The sequence below is a fragment of the Mytilus californianus genome, unplaced genomic scaffold (genome assembly GCF_021869535.1).
Source record: "Mytilus californianus isolate M0D057914Y unplaced genomic scaffold, xbMytCali1.0.p SCAF_5, whole genome shotgun sequence".
NCBI lineage: Eukaryota > Metazoa > Mollusca > Bivalvia > Mytilida > Mytilidae > Mytilus > Mytilus californianus.
In genome coordinates this window covers 53559045-53578622 of record NW_026262701.1, presented here as the reverse complement: position 1 = coordinate 53578622, position 19578 = coordinate 53559045, and the positions used below count along the sequence as shown (strand labels likewise).

The 19578-nt window shown below is 32.2% G+C and overlaps 1 long non-coding RNA gene across 1 annotated transcript; it reads right to left on the bottom strand.

Annotated features, from left to right (window-relative positions):
- Positions 1-11099: 11099 nt before the first annotated feature.
- On the bottom strand, positions 11100-15554 carry LOC127702616 (uncharacterized). The gene is made up of 3 exons (XR_007982507.1): positions 15498-15554; positions 14278-14372; positions 11100-12788 (listed from the first exon to the last, which is right to left on the bottom strand). It is a non-coding gene; the product is annotated as an uncharacterized LOC127702616 (long non-coding RNA).
- Between the last annotated feature and the right edge of the window lie 4024 nt (positions 15555-19578).

Here is a 19578-nt window from a genome sequence, read left to right as displayed (position 1 = left end):
AATCTAATAAAATTGAGGATGGAAATGGGGAATGTGTCAAAGAGACAACAACCCGACCAAAGAGCATATATGAAGTATTCATAATAAGTATGTTACCGAAATTTCTAGCAAAAAGACCTAATTTTAGGCACATCACGATTGTCTCGCATAGGAATTTGCTAACAAACATTTGTAAAATTAAGTAGTGAAACAGATGAAATCATACTATATTTATAAAACAAAAATGGACAAATAGAATGTAATCATTTTCTTATCAAATATGTGAAACAGCCAATTATAGTCCACAAATAAACGGTAAAACTCGCCATTGTTACAAAAATATCCACAATAACATACAAAACAAGAAAAAAAAACCCAGGAAAACTAAAGAATAGGGACAACAAAGAGAATACAGGGATTCGAACCTAAACCGACAAGTCCCTATCTTTAACTCATTGATCTTAACCATGCCATCTCGCGGCTACCAACTTATACAATACGATTTCCTATTATGTATATATAAAGGTACAAGCCCTGTGTGTCCTTTGTACATATGTATATTATGTATTCATTTATAAACAAGTCTAAATTGAAAACAACGTTCAAACCTATGATTGCGTTGGATAAAAAACGCAATTTTTATACGTGTGCATGCAATACAAATTTCTTTGTAGAGGGGTCTAAATACAACACAAACAACATTTTCCAAAAGACCAAAAAAGTGAAAAAGTATATTTTAACAAAACGCATTTGACTAACAGGTCGAACAACTGATGTTCTTAAACCCTGCTGACTGCCATTGGCGATTGCCAAATAAACGTATCAAATGTATTCATTTATATATATATATAATAGAAATTAAAATTGTAACCCATTGGTAGCCGAGTGGTTTCGTCGATATCTTGATGACAGTAACACATAACAGATTTTAAGGACGCGTTCGATTCCAAGTGTAGGCATATATAAATTACAAAAATTAAAGGTAAATTTTTAAATTAATTCCATTAGTGAATAGAAATCAGTAAATTAGCCAATTCAAACTTAATGAAATTAGGCAAACAAAGGAAACAATTGAATATAATTTGGTGAGTCTATTTCAGCGACAGATTTAGGAAGCGTTGATTCTAGAAAAAGAATCCATGGTAAATGAATAGGCTGACGTCACGACAATGGTTTAAACTAATGTAAATTATAAAATGTACGTGTCAGTTAACTAGATATATAACATGTATACGTTTTTATTAATATACCTTAGACAGGAGAGAAGAAATTAAAAGATTTACCAAAACGACCAGTAATGTCAATTGCAGATGTGTCTCCAGGTGACGTTATTAAATTCAAATACTGCGGATTGCCACATGAAGCTGTGGTGACCAAGATTGGATACGCGGATACGCCGAAAATGTTGAGACAAAAGTTGTCCATTATAATTATAATGGTTTAGTAGGAAGTCGAGAAGTCGTTGAAGAAAAAATTACATTCAGTTCATCTAATGCGAATAATTACATTCATGATTATACAAGCGAGGATACGTATGAAGCAGAAGAAGTAGTACGTAGAGACAGGTCAAGGGTCGGAGAAAAGAAATTTAATGTTTTTAAAAATAGATCCAGTCATTTAGCAAAATGGTGTAAAGTAAATTGACACAAAATGTTGTTGAAAGTTAAAAAGTAATTTCTTGAATACTATGTTTTGAGTTCTGTCATATGCAATTTTAGGAAAATAAAATTAATGTTTAATTATATTCCATCTTAAAATTGAAAAAAGTTCGGCTTTAATACGGCAACAAACACATGCACAGGTATGCTATGGAAACCGGAGTCGATCAAAATAGCGATTGCGTGTTTTATATTACGTTTTAATAATGATCGATGATAAGAGTCAAGAGAAGTTTACAAATGGATGCTTATTAGTAATTTTAGTTCTTTTAGCAATTCAGTGTAGTTTCTTTTATTTCGTATACATACATTCTTTATGTTTTATTTAAAAATATGATAACGAAGCTTTGTTATATAGTATGCATATGCATTACAGAATATTAGGTTTTCTACATTTCAAAGTTAAACAATTATAACAAAAACAGACCGTATGTGAATAACACAGGATACGTGATTATTTACCGAATGTTTAACGCAAAGACATGCCCTCGAAAAGACAAAAAAAAAATCAACCTCCAAAATACTAAACAAAAGGATCAAATTGCAGAACATGAAGTAATAAATTAAACAGGGAAAATGTTTGCTGTATATGTATCTAGCAATTGATATGGTAATATATAGTATCAAGAAGACATACTACTAAATATGAAAACTACACAAAGACAGATAAGACAAAAGGAGACATACCTTATCAACCTCTTATCATTTCATTTCGACAAGAAGATGAATGATGCAAACCTTGTTGAAAGCTCTCACTGGTTTCCTATTGGAAAAAAAATGACATTGACAGCAGAACATTTTACTGGGGAAGAATATTCAGTTATATAATATTTCTATATATATATGAAGGGTCTAATGATAGGAACAATCTACATTCAATCTGTCTCCATCCGTCGAACTATTAGTATAAACAGTTAAAAAGTGAGACTTTCGGGAGTTTTTCAGATTTATGTTGCTGAATCAAAAGAGGATTCGCATCAGACTTACTGTTTCTACAGATATAATATATCATCTTTTGTTTGTTGCAGAAATGCATCCCGACGGCTTTTGAGGTAGAAAATTATAAATCATTTTCAAAAGCCTATTTTTGAATCTACCATTATGATTGAGCGAACATGTTAATGCGATATAGATATAAACCTTTCTTTGTACAACAACGACATGTTGTGTCGGAATTTTAACACGCTTGTTCAGAAGGTGACACTGTTTTCTCCCAAATACCGGGGATCAAATCTATCCCGCATTCATGGCGAGATACCCCCGTCGGTCCATTTGAGCATTTGAACAAAAACCACTTACTCAACATGCTCAAGGTCATTTAGTTTGCAATATAGTGAAAAAAATTGTCTTTTGTTGTTCAGACTATATGTTGATATCTAGATGCATTTTAGTTATTTGTTTAAGGATGGTGTGTTCTTGACTGATAATTCCCTCTTGAAAATTCGATGTGCAAGTAACACGTCTTGAATCACATACCTTGATACCCCAAGAGCTGCACATGAGATCACCATTTCATTTCATATTTTCAGCTTTGGTTGTTTGACCATGTGATGATAATCTCTTAAAGAAAATAAGTATTAGATGCATTTTTTTTTTATTTTTAATAATTTCAACATTGGCTGATTTTGTTTGCTTCTCTCAAGCAGCAAAAATTTCATGCACATTCATAATAACACATTAACATCCAAAACGTAAGTTGTGTAAAGTTGGTAGACAATGATCAAACGCTAACGCGGGAAATTTGGAATGCCAATATATCAGATAAGGCCACTTTTCGGCCCCTTGAAAATCAAAAGGATTATAATTTAATAAACATTTATAAATATAACAAACAATATACTTCAGACGTATTTAAGACGTACAATTAATTTTTGAATATTTTAATTTTATCTTGTATATTTGCTTTAGGACTTCAAGTTATTGCATTAAATGCAGAATGCCAATTGTCAAACTATGTCACTAACGGACCCAACAAATTTGTTTCAACAGTCCATTGAGAACGCACTGCTCAGTCTAGTTTTAACTGCTGGGTGGGAGTCTAGGTGACCATATTTTTATACCTCAGTAAACCACCGAAGTTTGAATAATTTGGCATGTGGTGGGCTTGAGGGGTGGGGTGGTAACAATGCTTGATGTGAAGAATTGCCTGCAATAAAGGAATTAATTCTTCTTAATAAAGATACACGTTCTTCACACTTATTGTTTTTGTATAAATCAATGTTGTTGCTACTTGTTTATGCAGTTCACTTCTTCCCCAAGGGACACCTTTTAAATGAACATAACGCTTTATGAATTTTGTGTGTCCGAAGAGATTTTCTGGAGTTACTCTCATCAGGAAAACTCAGTCCCCAAAATTATTTGAAAGCCAAGGATGTATAAGTACATGACTAAAGAGATGGCAAAATAATAGTCGAACGGGAGTTGGAACTCTAGTTTCCTAATAATTTCTAGCTTTATCCTAATTCTAAATTGTAAATGATAAAGCATAATATCATTGCATAGTAATACCAGTTGAACTCCCTCTAGTTCGGAAAAATGCTGACTTAATTCAAGCTGTTTCAGAATATATAAAAAGGGCATATCTATTTATCCTACAAGCAGCTAAGTTCGCCACTTTACATGTAATATGACTGCTGTGTTTCCAAATTATTCAGTGAAGAGTCCGACACAAGTCATTATTGCATGGGGTAAAATTATACAAGTCGTAAACAATCGCCCCCAGTTTTTGGTGGAGTTCGTGTTGCTCAGTCTTTAGTTTTCTATTTTGTGTTTTGTGTACTGTTGTTTGTTTGTTTTGTCTATTGGTCTTTTTTTTTTTTAGACATGGCGTTGTCAGTTTATTTTCTACTTATGAGTTTGAATGTCCATTTGGTATCTTTCGCCTCTCTTTCGTAAACATTTCTATTAATTTGATCCTTTAATACATCCAACATCTTAAACGTAAATAAGACAGCAATCCGACAACATGTGTAAATCAGAACATGTCCGTAAACTATAGGTTTTTAAAGAGAGATAAAAATCTAGTAATGTTAAAGACATATAGAAATCTTACACATGTTGTTGAAGTCACGATGAGTATCTTTTGGTGGGGATAAGTTTTTGACCCCAAAAAACATTCTTTGAGTAAATTGAAAACAGTAAGTTCCAGAATTGACCTTGGTATAGAATTATGTTCATCGGGACTTTCCCAACCAATGCGGAAAATGTTTTTTAACCTTTGAATTGTGCAGGATATATAAATACGCAATGTCGTGTGTAGGAAGGACTCCCAACCGGTACGTTAAAGACCGCATCTGTACTACTGAAGGAAGAGACCGATTTGATTGAGACGCAACTCCTCTGAAACCATACAAAGTCGGAAATATTGGTGATATGACGTATAAATGTAGTGTTTTGTACTTCCTAAATTTTTCTTTTTCCACAGAAAATGCCAATTTTTGAGAAAATATCCAAATTCGGTGACCGTTATCGATCCGTGTCTTATACGTTTTCGCGCATGCTCAGTCGACGTACTGCCCGCGAAATCCAAGTGAAAGTAAGAAGAAAGGAAAGAAAATATGACAAATAGGCCTGTAAGGATCCTGTTTTGTATTGTAAGTGCATCATTTTGCTAAATTAAACGCATCCACCCTTTTTACTCAGGTGCAGAACTGCCCAAAAATGAAATGGGCGTTGAACGTGTCGAAGTGATACTCCCCCATTTTTATGTGTAAACACAGGCACCCAACGTCCAGACCTCTCCCCCCTTTTTATGTGTAAACACAGGCACCTTGACACTATTTGTTTCAACACATGCCCAATTGTACCGCGATTTCGCGGGCATCTTATAGTTAGCTATAATGGGAACATTGCCCCTATTCAACATTCCCCCTTATGCAGAAATAATCTTTATTTTGCGGACTTGATCCGGTCGATCTACAGTGGAGAAACTACCTATCGGACTCATCGTTTATTATTTCTTCTACCTGGATACTAGTATGCATGAAATATTTCTCACTGGACGATCAGCAAATAGAAATGAATTGACCAACAGTCATTCCCAAGTGACCACCATGGTATGCGTTAAAGCGCTTACCTATGGAAAAGAAGCACGACAGTGTTTTACATCATTCATTATAAAAAAGGGTTAAAAACAAGATGCAGCTGTATTCGACGAATCATTTGAAGTTATAAGTCCTTCGTGTACGTTGAATTCATTTGTTATGACAAAGTTTGACTTTATACGGATATATTGGCGCAAACAGTTTGCAGTAACAGGCACCCATTCCCACCACCCTTCCTTTTTAAATTTCTGCTGTGATCAGTCATTCGCACAATGATTACTGTCCCTATATGGAAAGAATGTGTCCGAAATAATCGTTTCTCTCAGGTCGTGCATATTATCATATGGGAATAATTGTAGTGAAACAGTCTTTGAAATAATAAGCAAAACATACTGAGTATCAGAATACACATAGGACGTCATGATAATCAGTTTTCGCTGTTGTAAATCATCGAGTTGTTATTTTAGTGGTGTTAATCTAAATCTCCTGTCATTAAGGATCAACACATAAATTCTTGAAGCAATGTATCATTTCAAGACTTCGATGATTTTATTTTTGTTGTTTAATATATATTTGAAAATATATTGGTATCCAGTTATTAACACTTTTGGTTCTAAATCCTGTTGATACTTAAGTTTTGGAATTGCACCACGACGGGATGCTTTTCTATTACTTAAAACACGGGAAATGTAATGATTGATATTTTTTTTTTCATTTAGTCTGGGAAAACATGGTTTATTTATTAGCTGATACTGAGTTTTGAACTCACTTTCAGTTACTGCGAGTATTTTTTGATCGGTACTTGTATCACTGTTATATGTTTTGTGCTTAGCAACGATCTGAATTTTAATAAAATTTGCTCTACGATAAATCAGATAGCTGTTTCTAATGAATACTAATATTTATTTCACACCTTGTCATCCCGGAGCCTTTTATATCTTACTTAAACGAATCGAAGACCGTACGGTGACCTCTAATTGTTCACATGTTTGTCTTTTGGTCTTTAATAGATAGTTGTCTCATTGGCAATAATCACATTTCCTTATTTTAAAACTTACTGTGAACTAACCATATCACACTTATCTAAAAGAAACGTATAAATAAAACGCATGAGAATATCTGATTTTACACCTAGGCTGGCTATCGATAGTGTTCAAGAATCTTTTTTTCGGTATTTTAAAATCAGCGTCCCTTTTGTTCATAATTTTAATCCAGATGTAGGAAACGCATTCACGAAACAGCAACCAAACAACAATAAAAAAATCAAAAAGGAATCTAGAATATATGAAGCCACGATTCATTCCCCTACACCAGGACGACTGGATACCAACTCACTGTTAATCACTATTTAAACATTGTATCCGGGGTTCATGAAGGGTATATATTATACTGTAGACTAAGTATATAAAGTTATCCCAACCGGACTTGGTGTGTCAGTGTAAGACCACCCTTCGGCCTCCGGCCTCCTCTGCGGGCTGGGATTGTTTTTACTAAAAAGTATCATGCCATTTTTACGGTTATTACCGAATTCTAAATTTACCAATTTTGTAATTAAATCCATGTAACAAATTAATTTAGTTTGTTAATAAACATATTTTATTAAAAAGATTAGCAAAAAGCATTTGACACAATGACAACATGAGAGACGTCCTCTTCCTATAAAGATATAATTACGAAAACATTTAATTATAACGAAAACATGATATGAATGTATGTTCTACATTTACAAAAGCAATGAAAAAAATGATAAAAGTAGACTGGAGTGGAGTGAGTATGTGTGAATTGTATTGAAGCTTTTAGTTTTATTTTATTTTGTAAAAACGTAAGGTACAAAGAAGTTAATATATGTATGTCCGTCAATACACAATATCCGGGCGATTTCGTTTTCTGATACATAAGAGAAGGTCTGGATGGGGTTTACAGAAAAGAAAAAAATTGGGCAAAAAAATGCAGAGTTAATGGTTTAAGAAAAAAGAATAGAGGACCATAAGCAAAAAAAAAAAAAATAAAGATCAATAAAATTGGAGAATAATAGGCAAAATAAATAAAGAATAGAGAAAAATAGGTTAAAAGATTAAAGAATAAAGAAATGAAGGACCTCCATCCAGACCCTCATAAAAATTCAGGTCGCTTTGTGCTTATACGTTTATATTCTATGTTTATTGGTTAATTAAAAATGTGTAAACGAGAGCTGAAGGATACAATGTACCAAAGAGACAATCAAACTCATAAGTCGAAAATAAACTGACAACGCAATGGCTAAAAAAGAAAAAGACAAACAGACAAACAACAGTACACAAAACAACATAGAAAACCAAAGATTGAGCAACACGAACCCCACCAAAAATTGGGAGTGATCTCAGGTGATCCGGAAACGTAAAAAGAACCCGCTCCACATGTGGCACCCGTCGTGTTGCTCATGAAAGTACAAACCCGGTGATAGGTCTAATTCGGTAGGTCACAATTAAGGGTAACTCGTGATGGCGTTCGTAAAATTCTATACATTTTTTCCCAGTAAGAAATATTTCCTTTGAGCAATTGCTTACCACATTGACGAAACCAAGCTTTTAAAAATAGAAATCGATCTATTTATGATGGTGTTCTACGAATGCGTGGTAGTGACTCTTAAAGTAAAGTTGAAAAGGAAACAAAGATGAAACAAAAACCCACTTAACAAACGGAAAGTTGACAACTTATTGCATCAAGCTCTTATATACCGACTTATCTCTCATCTTCACCTTTTTCCGGAAATCAGTATTTATTTCAATAAAATCTACTTCCTTTTTTTGCGTTACAACATGAATTGGATCACAACCAGTAATTAAACGGATCGTTTTACAGATATTTTACTGTAAATTTACTGAACAATGAAATAAAAGACGACTGCATTTACAAATATGTTCAATGAAAACACGTTATACCAAAAGTTGTTCCTATCAAGATTGTTTGAAATGATTTCCCCCCAAAATCGGAAGTATATAGTAATGATTTGTTTGAAAATTAATTGAATTCTCTTTAAGCATAGTTATACATGTTTGCATTGCGCCATGATTGCAAAGAGATTTCGCCACTAAATAAACGCGTTTTTTTCTAAAGTATGAAGAGCTGTAAACAATCGATCAACGCGTTATAAAAAGAATTAATCGCTGACGAATTTGAAAACTAAATATACATGTATGTACAATAATACTACGCTTCAAAGTGTGTTCTTTGAAATTAACACTTATCATATATATCATAGATCAACGTGTTTGAAATAAGGCTTCACGATATCAGACACCGATGACCAGAGATGGTTTATGCTCAAAGTACTCGCATCTGACGTCCGCTCAAAATGGGGACGCTAAATCGGATGCCTCGTGAAGAGAGAGTGCCACGCTCTTTTCATGTTAAGAACCCTTGCAACAACTGTTTGAGGGGTCAGTAGGATACCTGTTGAAAGGCAAAATTTCTGACCCTTTCCAATATACCCTCATTTTCCAGTGGCATTCCAAATTTCTCCAATCATCATCCCGGACGGCCTCTATTACAGGACCTACCTATTATATTTATTATTAGTGTGTTCTCGTCCTGACTATGCACGACATATATTCCACTGGAAGTTAAGCCGTTAACAATGAATCAATCAATCAATCAAAGTACTCGCCATGCTCCCTTAGACTATTACCATTCGAGGGTTATGATCATACATAAGTATATGACAACTAAGGTGATGTTGTGGAATATAGCATATGAGACAAATTTCCTACACAGATCAAATTACACGGATGTACGTAACTCATTCTAATGGTAAACTGTATGATTAAAAATATGATACACGGACAACTTTTATAATCTTCTCTTTTGATTTCGTATTTTGACGGTGGTGTTTCATCCGCTTCTTTTTATTCAAGCTGGGAGAGGGGATAACAAAACACATGGTCGGAGATAATCGACACCATTATGACCAAACGAAAAACGAAGAAAATAAAGACATACAACATTCTACAAAACATATAAAACAAACAAAAATAAAGAATATCATGCAAAACGAATAAATTAAAAAAAACATACAAAATGAGTCAATCGTCTAGTCACTGAGTATATACATGTAACATATTAACGATTGAACAGGCAGTTGTGTATGATACTATCAGTGTAATGTGCAATCATATGTTAATGTAAATTGCTACAATGAAATAAATGGCGTTATGGATTGTAACTGATTGGAATGTAAATGTATCATTGGAAATAGAATTCGTTAAAACTTTTGACAGATTTAAATTTATAAGGAGTATAATTTAGAATATAGCAAAGTACTCTCGAACAATGAAATTGTAGAATTGGATGCCTCTTAATTGTGAAGAAAGAATGTAAATCATGTTCTATAGTAAGGGATTGTCCTATTATTTGGGTCTATTTACAGTTCAAAACAAAGAGTTTCTATAAATGAGTTACAACTGCCCCGAAGCACATTTGTCAGATTGAAAGGATTTATCACACAGTGATTGAAACTGACTAAAAGTTGAATTGTGAAACAAACAAAAATCTCAAAATAAGTTGAAGTTTACTGGTGCAGTAAAATTGGTTTCGTGAATTTTATTATGAAAATATTAATAACTTCAAATTACTATAAAATTAAACAATACCAAAGCAATGCAAAATAAAAAGAAAAAAAAATCTTTCAGATAAAAAATAACCTAAATCATTAGCTTTCCAAAACTTTGATTACTTGATCAGCGGTTGGGGAGAATAGTTTTTTCCAATACATGTATTCCGATAAAAACAGGAATTTAATTTTGAACATATTAAAAAGTTTTAAGGGCATTATTTTTGAACATTTCCCTGACATAATGAAACAGTAATAAAAACTGTTAAGGGCATTATTTTTGAACATTTCCCTGACATAATGAAACAGTATTGGATGTAAAAAGCCGGCCTAAATTATTGGCTGTGAAATAAAATTTAGTTGTAACTCAAATGTATTAATTGATTTAAACTGTAAATAAAAAAGGATAATTCCTCACTAAAATATTACATGATTTACATTCATACTTACAATCAGGAAACATACAATTCCTACTTTTTCTTTCTAATGTTGTGTCACCTAATATCTATAACGCATTTTAAAAAAAAAATATTTCCCAAATGATAAGAAAATCCTCACATCACTAAAACTTATCCATAAATGACATGCCGAAAAAGGAAGTCATGCATCAATTATAAACATTGCACTGACAATGAAACTAATTCTTGAATAGATCTTTTGAGCCTTGAGCACTTTACAATATTCTAAGTTTGTAAGAGAATGATAATCCCTTACTTCATGATAAGTACTCGCTAACGCTCGTACTTATTCATGAAGAAAGGGATTATCATTCTCTTATATATACATAGAACACTTCTGTTTTAACGATTACAAAGAATATGATTCGTTCCGGGTCATCGACTTGAAAATTGAAATGAAACACATGTTAAGGTAGATCATCGGTATATATTTTTTGAGATAGAATTTTCTTATACTTTGCCAAAATGAAGATTTTACTATGCTTTTTCAAAAATATAATAAAAAGTATGGGTCACCGTGCTATTTTTCAAGCTATGGGTCGTTGAAAATTGCCTAAATCAGGTTAGATTGTTCATGAAAAAACACATTTGTATGCATAAAAAGAAATCTATGAGATAGAATTTTGAAATAAATTGTGAGAAGATAGGTTTTATAACATGTTTTAAGAAAATAAAAAGAAAAAATGGTGTCACCGAACTTGTTTTCTTGCTACAAGTAAAAATAAAAAATTTCCCTATCAAGCCAGTGTAATTTTTTACTAAAAGAGTTATCTCCCCTTAAATGGCGTAGTTGAAAAAAATGATTCCAAAACACAAAATTTAATATTTGTTGGAATATTTTGAATAATACAATAAATCACCAAGTTTTCTTTAAATAAATAAACAGTGTGACAAATAAATTGCAAATCTGTCTCCTAATTTGCAGATTTGGGCAAATAACTAGACCGATTGTGTACTGCGATTGTACAATCCAAGATGGCGGTATACCATGAATCTACCTTAATTCCTTATTAAGTTTAAATAATCAACAATCTTTGTATTAGAATAGTTTGTGAATTGATATGAGAGTAAAGTTTATTGATTGAGTTTCAGTGTATTTTTATTTCGAATTTTGACATGGATCGAATTTTGATTTTTCCTTTCGCAGAGGAAGTCCCAAATCTATGCAATACTGTCGTAATAAACGAATATTCATCAGGACAGGAAACAATATATACAATAGAGTAACACATTAAAATAGTTGATAATCACAATTAAAAAAAAACAAAGTAGATTAAAACGTAAACATAAAAAAGCTGTATCATGCAAAATAAAAAAAAGCAAAACATTTTTTATACGACAGAAGTACACTCTTTCTATCACTTGAAAACAAAATGACCCAGGTGTGCACTTTTACACAACATCTTTAGATTAAATTCTCTCTCTCTCTCTATCACACACACACATACTACACAGTGAAATGAGTGTGTGCATGACTTTTATTAAAAATATTAGTAATAAAAAATTACCCTGCATACCTTTCTGTTTTATTGCTGTTTTTATAGTTACTGCGTGACTGACATACAAGCAAAATGATATTCTCATCTGAAAGGGGAACTTCGAGTATTCAGAATAAGATTGATCTGACTTATTGAAATACTTAGCGTGAGGGCATGGATGGGGATGTCTTCGCTCATATTTTCTTTAGTTTTTAGGCCTTTAATCTCTATTCCTTTTTTCCCTGCCAATTTTTCCCCAACTTTTATATGTTAGTTTCCCATTATTCTCTTTTCTGTTAATCCCACCCAGACCCTCTAACAATTTTGCAAGTGTAAAACTGATACACTTCAAACTCTTAAAACATATTTCTATATGTACACATGTATAAAACAATACTTGAGTAAAAATAAAATCAGTTTTAAAGAGGTTATTGATCTGAACTGTCTGGTAATGGATCAGCTTTCCTTGTAAAATCTATATCAACATAGTCAGTCCTGTTTTCAGCTCCAATAATACGACGTCGATCTTTTGGCTTCCTGGTGAAGGATACTTCTATGTATGTCAAACCATCCTGATTTTTGCTCTTAAGAATAAAAGTTGAAATCACCCATAAGATCAACGTATAATTTAAGTTCTTGATGGTGTTAATACTTATAAACTGTTAAACTTTCTACTGCTTTTGTCAAATTCATGAGTGCATACTTGAAACACTTCCTTCTTGTTTTAAGTTAAAATTATATCTCAATTTGAATGAAAAAAAATACACAAAATATAATATACTATGCGAAATTTCACCAAGGTACATGTAGCTAGGTCTCTAAATGTTCGACGATAGATTTTCCTTAAACTTCTGTAAAAGACTTTTGGATCAATGTACTTTCAAAATTCTATATAAAAACTGGGGGTCACGGATCTTGTTTTTTTTTTTCGTTTACAATGTACACACATTGAAATTAACGAAATTACAGTTATTTAGTATCGGTTGTATAGGAGAAACTTAACTTTTTTCCTTATTGAGGAAACAATAAACCATACATGTAGAATTGGTTAAAATTCAATGAGAGAATTACTTTTCATAATACTTCCGAAATATTAAATTTAAATAAGGGTCACGGGCCTTATTTTTTCTTGAAAAAAAAACCCACACAATTTGTCCTATCAAATTCAATATAATTATCAGCCTTGATTTTAAAAGGATATTTTTCTGAAAATTTAAAATACACTTAACTACGCTTATTGTTTGGAAAGTTTAATCATTAAATTTTAAAATTTTACAGTTTCTGTTGTATATTAAAGGATACTTGGTAAACGATTTTGAAATCCAAAAAAGTATTTTTGCAACATGACCAGAAGGGATGCTCAGAAAAGGACACCCGATCTACCTTAACTTAATAAAGATTTATTAACAGAGATATGAAGAATAGCGTTTGAGTGCACGAATGACTCCCATCATATAGGATCGCATTAATAATAATTAATCACAGCATTTGAATGAAATGCTTTTCTTAATAATTAACAATTTTATTAGGACTGATGGTTTATGTTGATAATAGTATATCAAATTGATTAAGACGAAGATTTATTATCCATTGAAAAACTAATAGCTTAATTTATAAATCTTCCCATTACAAAATGTAAGTACTCGACCTGGTTTGTTTACGAGGGGATGTTTCCGGGAAACAATTTTTAATGATTCTATTGACCACATTTTTTTTAACAAATTAGATCCCTAATTTTCTATTCACTTCCCTTCTAATACAAACCATTTATTCAAGAAATTAACAGTGAATCAATGTATTAAACTGATGCTCCTATTCAGCCTTTACAAACGCAAACAAGTACTTATTATAACTTGTCATTACCAATAAAAAAGTTGTCAAATATGTTTGTACTAGGATGTATAATTCGTAGTTGTCATACCAAAATACGGCTATTCAATTTTCTTACTTATTGAAGCATACATGTATGTTATAAACCATAATGCAAGTATTATTCTCTACGCGTGATATAGGATTTTTTTCTACACAAGAAAGACAAACTGCATAGAAAAACATATATTAAGTTAAACAAACCCGTCCAGATGGCTTTGTTTTCAACGGTTGATGTATAACCAAAGCTGGATTGCCTTGATTTGGATATACATTGTCGTTCTCTGCGTAATCTATCTCTAAAAAAATAATTGAAAAATTAAATGTTAATTATATGTGCATGGTTAATAGAAAATATGTGTAGCATAACAATGAGAAAGCAACTTAACAAGAAAAGGTTATCGAAAGTAGTTTATGGTTGTGTTCCATTTTGATGAAACAAAATGATGATCAAGATTATTCCTCATCAATGCCAGACAAAGCATTCTTAAAACTGATAGAGGCACATCTTTTGAGTAAATACAATCGGTCGCAGTCACGACGGTGCCAAATGTGGAGCAGGGTCGGCTTACCCTTCTGGAGCACCCCCGGTTTTTGATGGAGTTCGTGTTGCTCAGTCTTTAGTTTTCTGTGTTGTTTTTTGTATGCTGTTGTTTGTCTTTTGGTCATTGTTTGTCATGGCGTTGTCAGTTTACTTTTAACTTTTGAGATTGAATGTTCCTTTGGTATCTTTCGCCTCTCTTTTATGGTTTGTGGTCTATTTTAACTAATCAAAATGTTGATCAAGGTGATACTTCATGCAATGCCAGACATAGCGTTATAAACATTGATAGAAGCACAAGTTGTGAAGAAACACACTCGGTCATAAAACATGTTTAACCCCCCCACATTTTTACGACTTTTTCAAGTCAGGAACCTCTAACCTTTGTTAGTCTTGTGTGTTTTTTAAATGTTGGTTCATTTGTTTGTTTCGGTGTTTAGTGTGGCGTCCGTTTCGTTGAACCATTATGTATTATTGTTTAAGGGCCAGTTGACACCCGGCTCCGGGTGCGAGATTTTCTCGCTGCGTTGAAGACCCATTGGTAGTCTTGGGCTGTTTTCTGCTTTTTGGTCGAGTTTTTGTCTCTTTAACACATTCCCCGTTTCCATTCTCTATTCTATTAGTATTTTAAGAAAATGCCAATTGACTACACTATCGATTGTGATCGTTCACAAATCTACACACTAATACTACACAATAAATTATCTTTATATTTCTATTTCTGAGCTTACGTAGCTGACTATTCCATTACTTATCCTAACGATTAGCATACTAGTTCGACAGATTAATCATCGTTAAAATTAGGATGAAGAAACATTGGCTATTTAAGCTTGGTTTATTCATTTGATTTAAATTCAATATGAACAAAATCTAAATAGCTTACTTTTATTTGATTTGTCTACAACTGCATATTCATCATTAGCTGATTCAATTTCGTCTTCTGAAATAAAATAAAATAATAAATTGAAGTAATATGCCTAACCCTCCCCCAAAAACAAAATAAAAGATAAAAAAGGAGAAAGTAACATGAGTAAGTCGACATAAAAACATTTGACATGAAATTTGGGATGTACATTAATAGACATTATTAACTATTTGGTTTATAAAAAAAAATATGATGAGGGTTTTTAATGAAATTTTAAAAATAAGATGAAATACCCATCTATTTCCGATTGGTCTTAAAGTTTAAGGATAGTTGTTTCATTAAAAGTCATACCACATCGCCTTTTTTATATTGTATGTATTTTTTTGTACATTTATACTGTTTAAAAAAATGTAAAACTAATTATAAGGTTATCTTAATAAAACACAATGGTAAAGTAAACAAGGAATGATAAGAGCTATTGAAAATTGGTAAAAAATATTCCCAACAATTTAACACAGAAACCGAGGTACAAATTAAAGACGAATATACCCAATTCTGAATTCAAACCAAAAAAATTTTGTTTCTCTTTGTTTGTTAAAAAGGGGATTTGAGATTATATTGGTTTATTCCGGCACATATTCATATTCCTGTCACAAGTCAGGAATCTCATCTGATTCAGTAGTTGTCTTATGTCATATCTTAATGTTTTACTATTTTGAAAATTACCTGTTGATGGCAGATATTTGATTGTTTCTGCTAAATTCATTCACAGTTTTAATAGACTTGGGACGATTTAGAAATAATCATATTGTATAGCAATCTATTGATGATTAATGTTTGTTGCCCTCTAGAATTCATTATGAGACTTTGTTGTTGGGTTGCTGTCTCATTGATATTAGATCTCCTTTTATTTAGTTTAGGGTTGTGTTTTGGACATGGAATCAATGATTACTTTGGAGCTATTTTATATTTTCAAGTCAATGTTAAAACTAAAGATATTGATAATTGTTTCCTGTTCAGCTTAATGAAAGGAAATTTCTTTGACAGACAGTGATTTTGTTTTAGTTGAAAAATTTCTAATTAGATATTTGTTATATCCAGTATTCCTCGCTTTGTCATTTATCAAAGTACTTTATGTCAAACATGTTATTGATCACAGGATTGATTGAAACTTCTTCCCAAAATTTGTACCACATAATATACACGTTAGACATTATACTTTAGAAGACTACCCCAGCCTTGTCCTAACAGGAACTCCTTTGTACACTCATTATGTATTCAATGTTCTCATACTGGTATTTAATAAACTAATACCGTCTTTGAAGTATTGTTATTTAATACCCGATAATACCATAATGTTAAAATAATATACAAATCATTAAGACAATCCGAGAAAGCCATCGTACATATAACATCATACGCTTTCCATAGCATTGAATATAGGGAAAGTTATGGAAAAAAAAACTCTTCAAACATACCAACTTTTGTACGCCTAATGCACGTGTCTTCTACATAGGACTCACAGGAGTCGCTTTATTTAAAACAGTTTCAAAACTATATAATAACAACGCAACAAAAACAAAACCAGAATATTTATGAAAGTGACCTACCTTTGTAGTGTACCTTTTTAGATTTGGATTTGGGTTTAACAACAGAAGCATATTCGGCATTCGCAGGTTCATTAGACAAGTTAGAATCTTCGTTTTCTACATGAGAAAAAAGAATAAAAAATACAAGGTTTGGATTTTCTTACCTTAAATAACATAAAATTGTGCAATGTATACAGGAAGAATCGATTATTTCAGAGATAAGGACAAAAGGCTCTCTCTAGAAATAACTATTACACGCCAAAAAGTAAAACATATTTAGTTGCTTAAGTTTTTCATCGTTTACTCTGAGTCTTACATGCTTCATATTCTCTCTGTTCTGAAAAATAACCCTCTGTAGAATTTCAAATTACCATTGCAAGTTCAAATATTTAGCAATACAGCTTCATATTAATAAAAATCGATTTTTGTTTTATTGTACCTTATGTAAAATTAAGCAAAAAATGCTTGAATAGCTGAACATCTAATTGAGACCAAATGGTCTGATATTTTTTTCTCCTCGTTTAAATAAATAAAACAAAATATTCTTTATGTTACTAAATCTTTACATGTTATTTTATGTATTTAGTTTGAAAAGAGAAAAGTATTTAATAGTAGTAGGACACATTTTTACTTCAACATGTTCAATTATAGTATTCAACATTAACCTGGATTTTGATTTTATTTTATTTGATCAATCCCATTTTCTTGTCTTTCGCAATGGCTTTGTTTAGAAAGAAAGGACTTTACAATTACCTCACAACTCCACCATGCTTTGTTGTCTTGAAGAAATGTACGTAAGCACGTAATTCTATAATTTCACATCAAATCACACCGTTTGTAATCACCCCGGCAATACTCAGATTTGTCTATTTGGGTTTGATATGTATGCTTAAATTATTTTAGGTTCACTTCTAAAACCATGTAGATAAATCAGTACGATCTGACAACACTACTAGAGTCGACCGATATCAATAAAGTATATACGCAGGGCAGTATATGCACAGCTGCAATATACTAGTGCTGTTTGAAAATTTCAAAATATAGAAGTTACAATTATTTCAATGTGATATTTACCCGGGTTTCGCCGTTTGGTTTTCTGTTGTTCCTTATCAACTGCTGCATACAACACATTGCTCTCTGTTGATTCTAAAATAAAATTTTAAGTTATTTATGTTCACTATTTTTTTAACTATAATTGAATTATAGACATAAAAGAGCATAGAAAACATAGACGCAGTAAATGAACAGAACTACAGAATATTGTTGTTGGTCGACAGTTTAGATGAAAACTTTATCAAATTAACTTTCCAATTCAATCAGGTAATTTGAAGTTGACCTTAGATGATTTTAGCTATTCTGTTTAGGCCTGTGTCCGCGTTGAAATCTATAAAATACATTGAAATGAAGATTTAGGTCTTAGTGTATTTAAAACTACATTTGCTGTCTTTCAATATACAGTTGTTCTTGCCCATCACAAACGCTAGAATTTCTAAAAAAGTAATAAAGACAACACAATATTTCCCAACTCGTAATGGGACAAGCATTTGGCATCATAGGAGAGGAAGGGGAAAAGGGGGGGAGAGGTCAAGAGGATTTTGAAAATATATAACATGGCCTTGTAATCACTGAAAACAAATGCCCAAAATAGGCTGCACATTAATATTTTGCCCCTACAAAGAGAGGAAATAATTATACACAAAAGTGAAAATAAATTAGCCGCGCAAATTTATTATGCCAACCTAGTAACAGGTGAAAACTAGAGGTACTGTGAGCTAAGCTCAAAAAAAAATACCCCGCCCCTTTCAAAGTTCATGATTTTGTAAGGTAAATCCACACTTGTAATAGTATATATTTTAGTAACATACCGCGTGTGCTGCCCCTATTTCTTCTGCTGCAAAACACATATAGAGAAGTAACTATTATAAGTATAACTGCAATACCGCACCCAATACCAATAAATATCGGGGTCAAGGAGGCTGATTTTGATGGCGATTTAACGAAAGGTTCCACTGAAATATAGACAGAAAAGGGAATAAAAAGTTTAAATGTACATACAAATATCAATCATAATTATACTAGTATTCTATAAATTTCATATTAAAATACAGTGTATTAAACTGAAGATATGCCGTGCTGATATGTATTATAGTAACTCGATTAAATGAGTATGTTTGTTGGAATGTTTCCGCATTCAGCCCTCACGTTACAATATAAACATAAGGAGATGTGGTTCAAAAATGCGTTAATAACAATGAAACAATTATCCACCAATGTCCAAATGAAATAAGTTTGAGCAACTATAGGTCACCGTATGAATTCAACAATGAGCAAAACCCACACTGTATGGTCTGTCACAAAAGCCTCTGACATGACAACATTTAAAACAAGAAAACAATAAATGAAAAACAATTGGACAGACAACATCCACCGACAAACATCGAATTACAGACTCCTGACTTAGACAAGCACGTGGAGTTCTACCTTAACATGGGACAGTTTTGAACTGATCT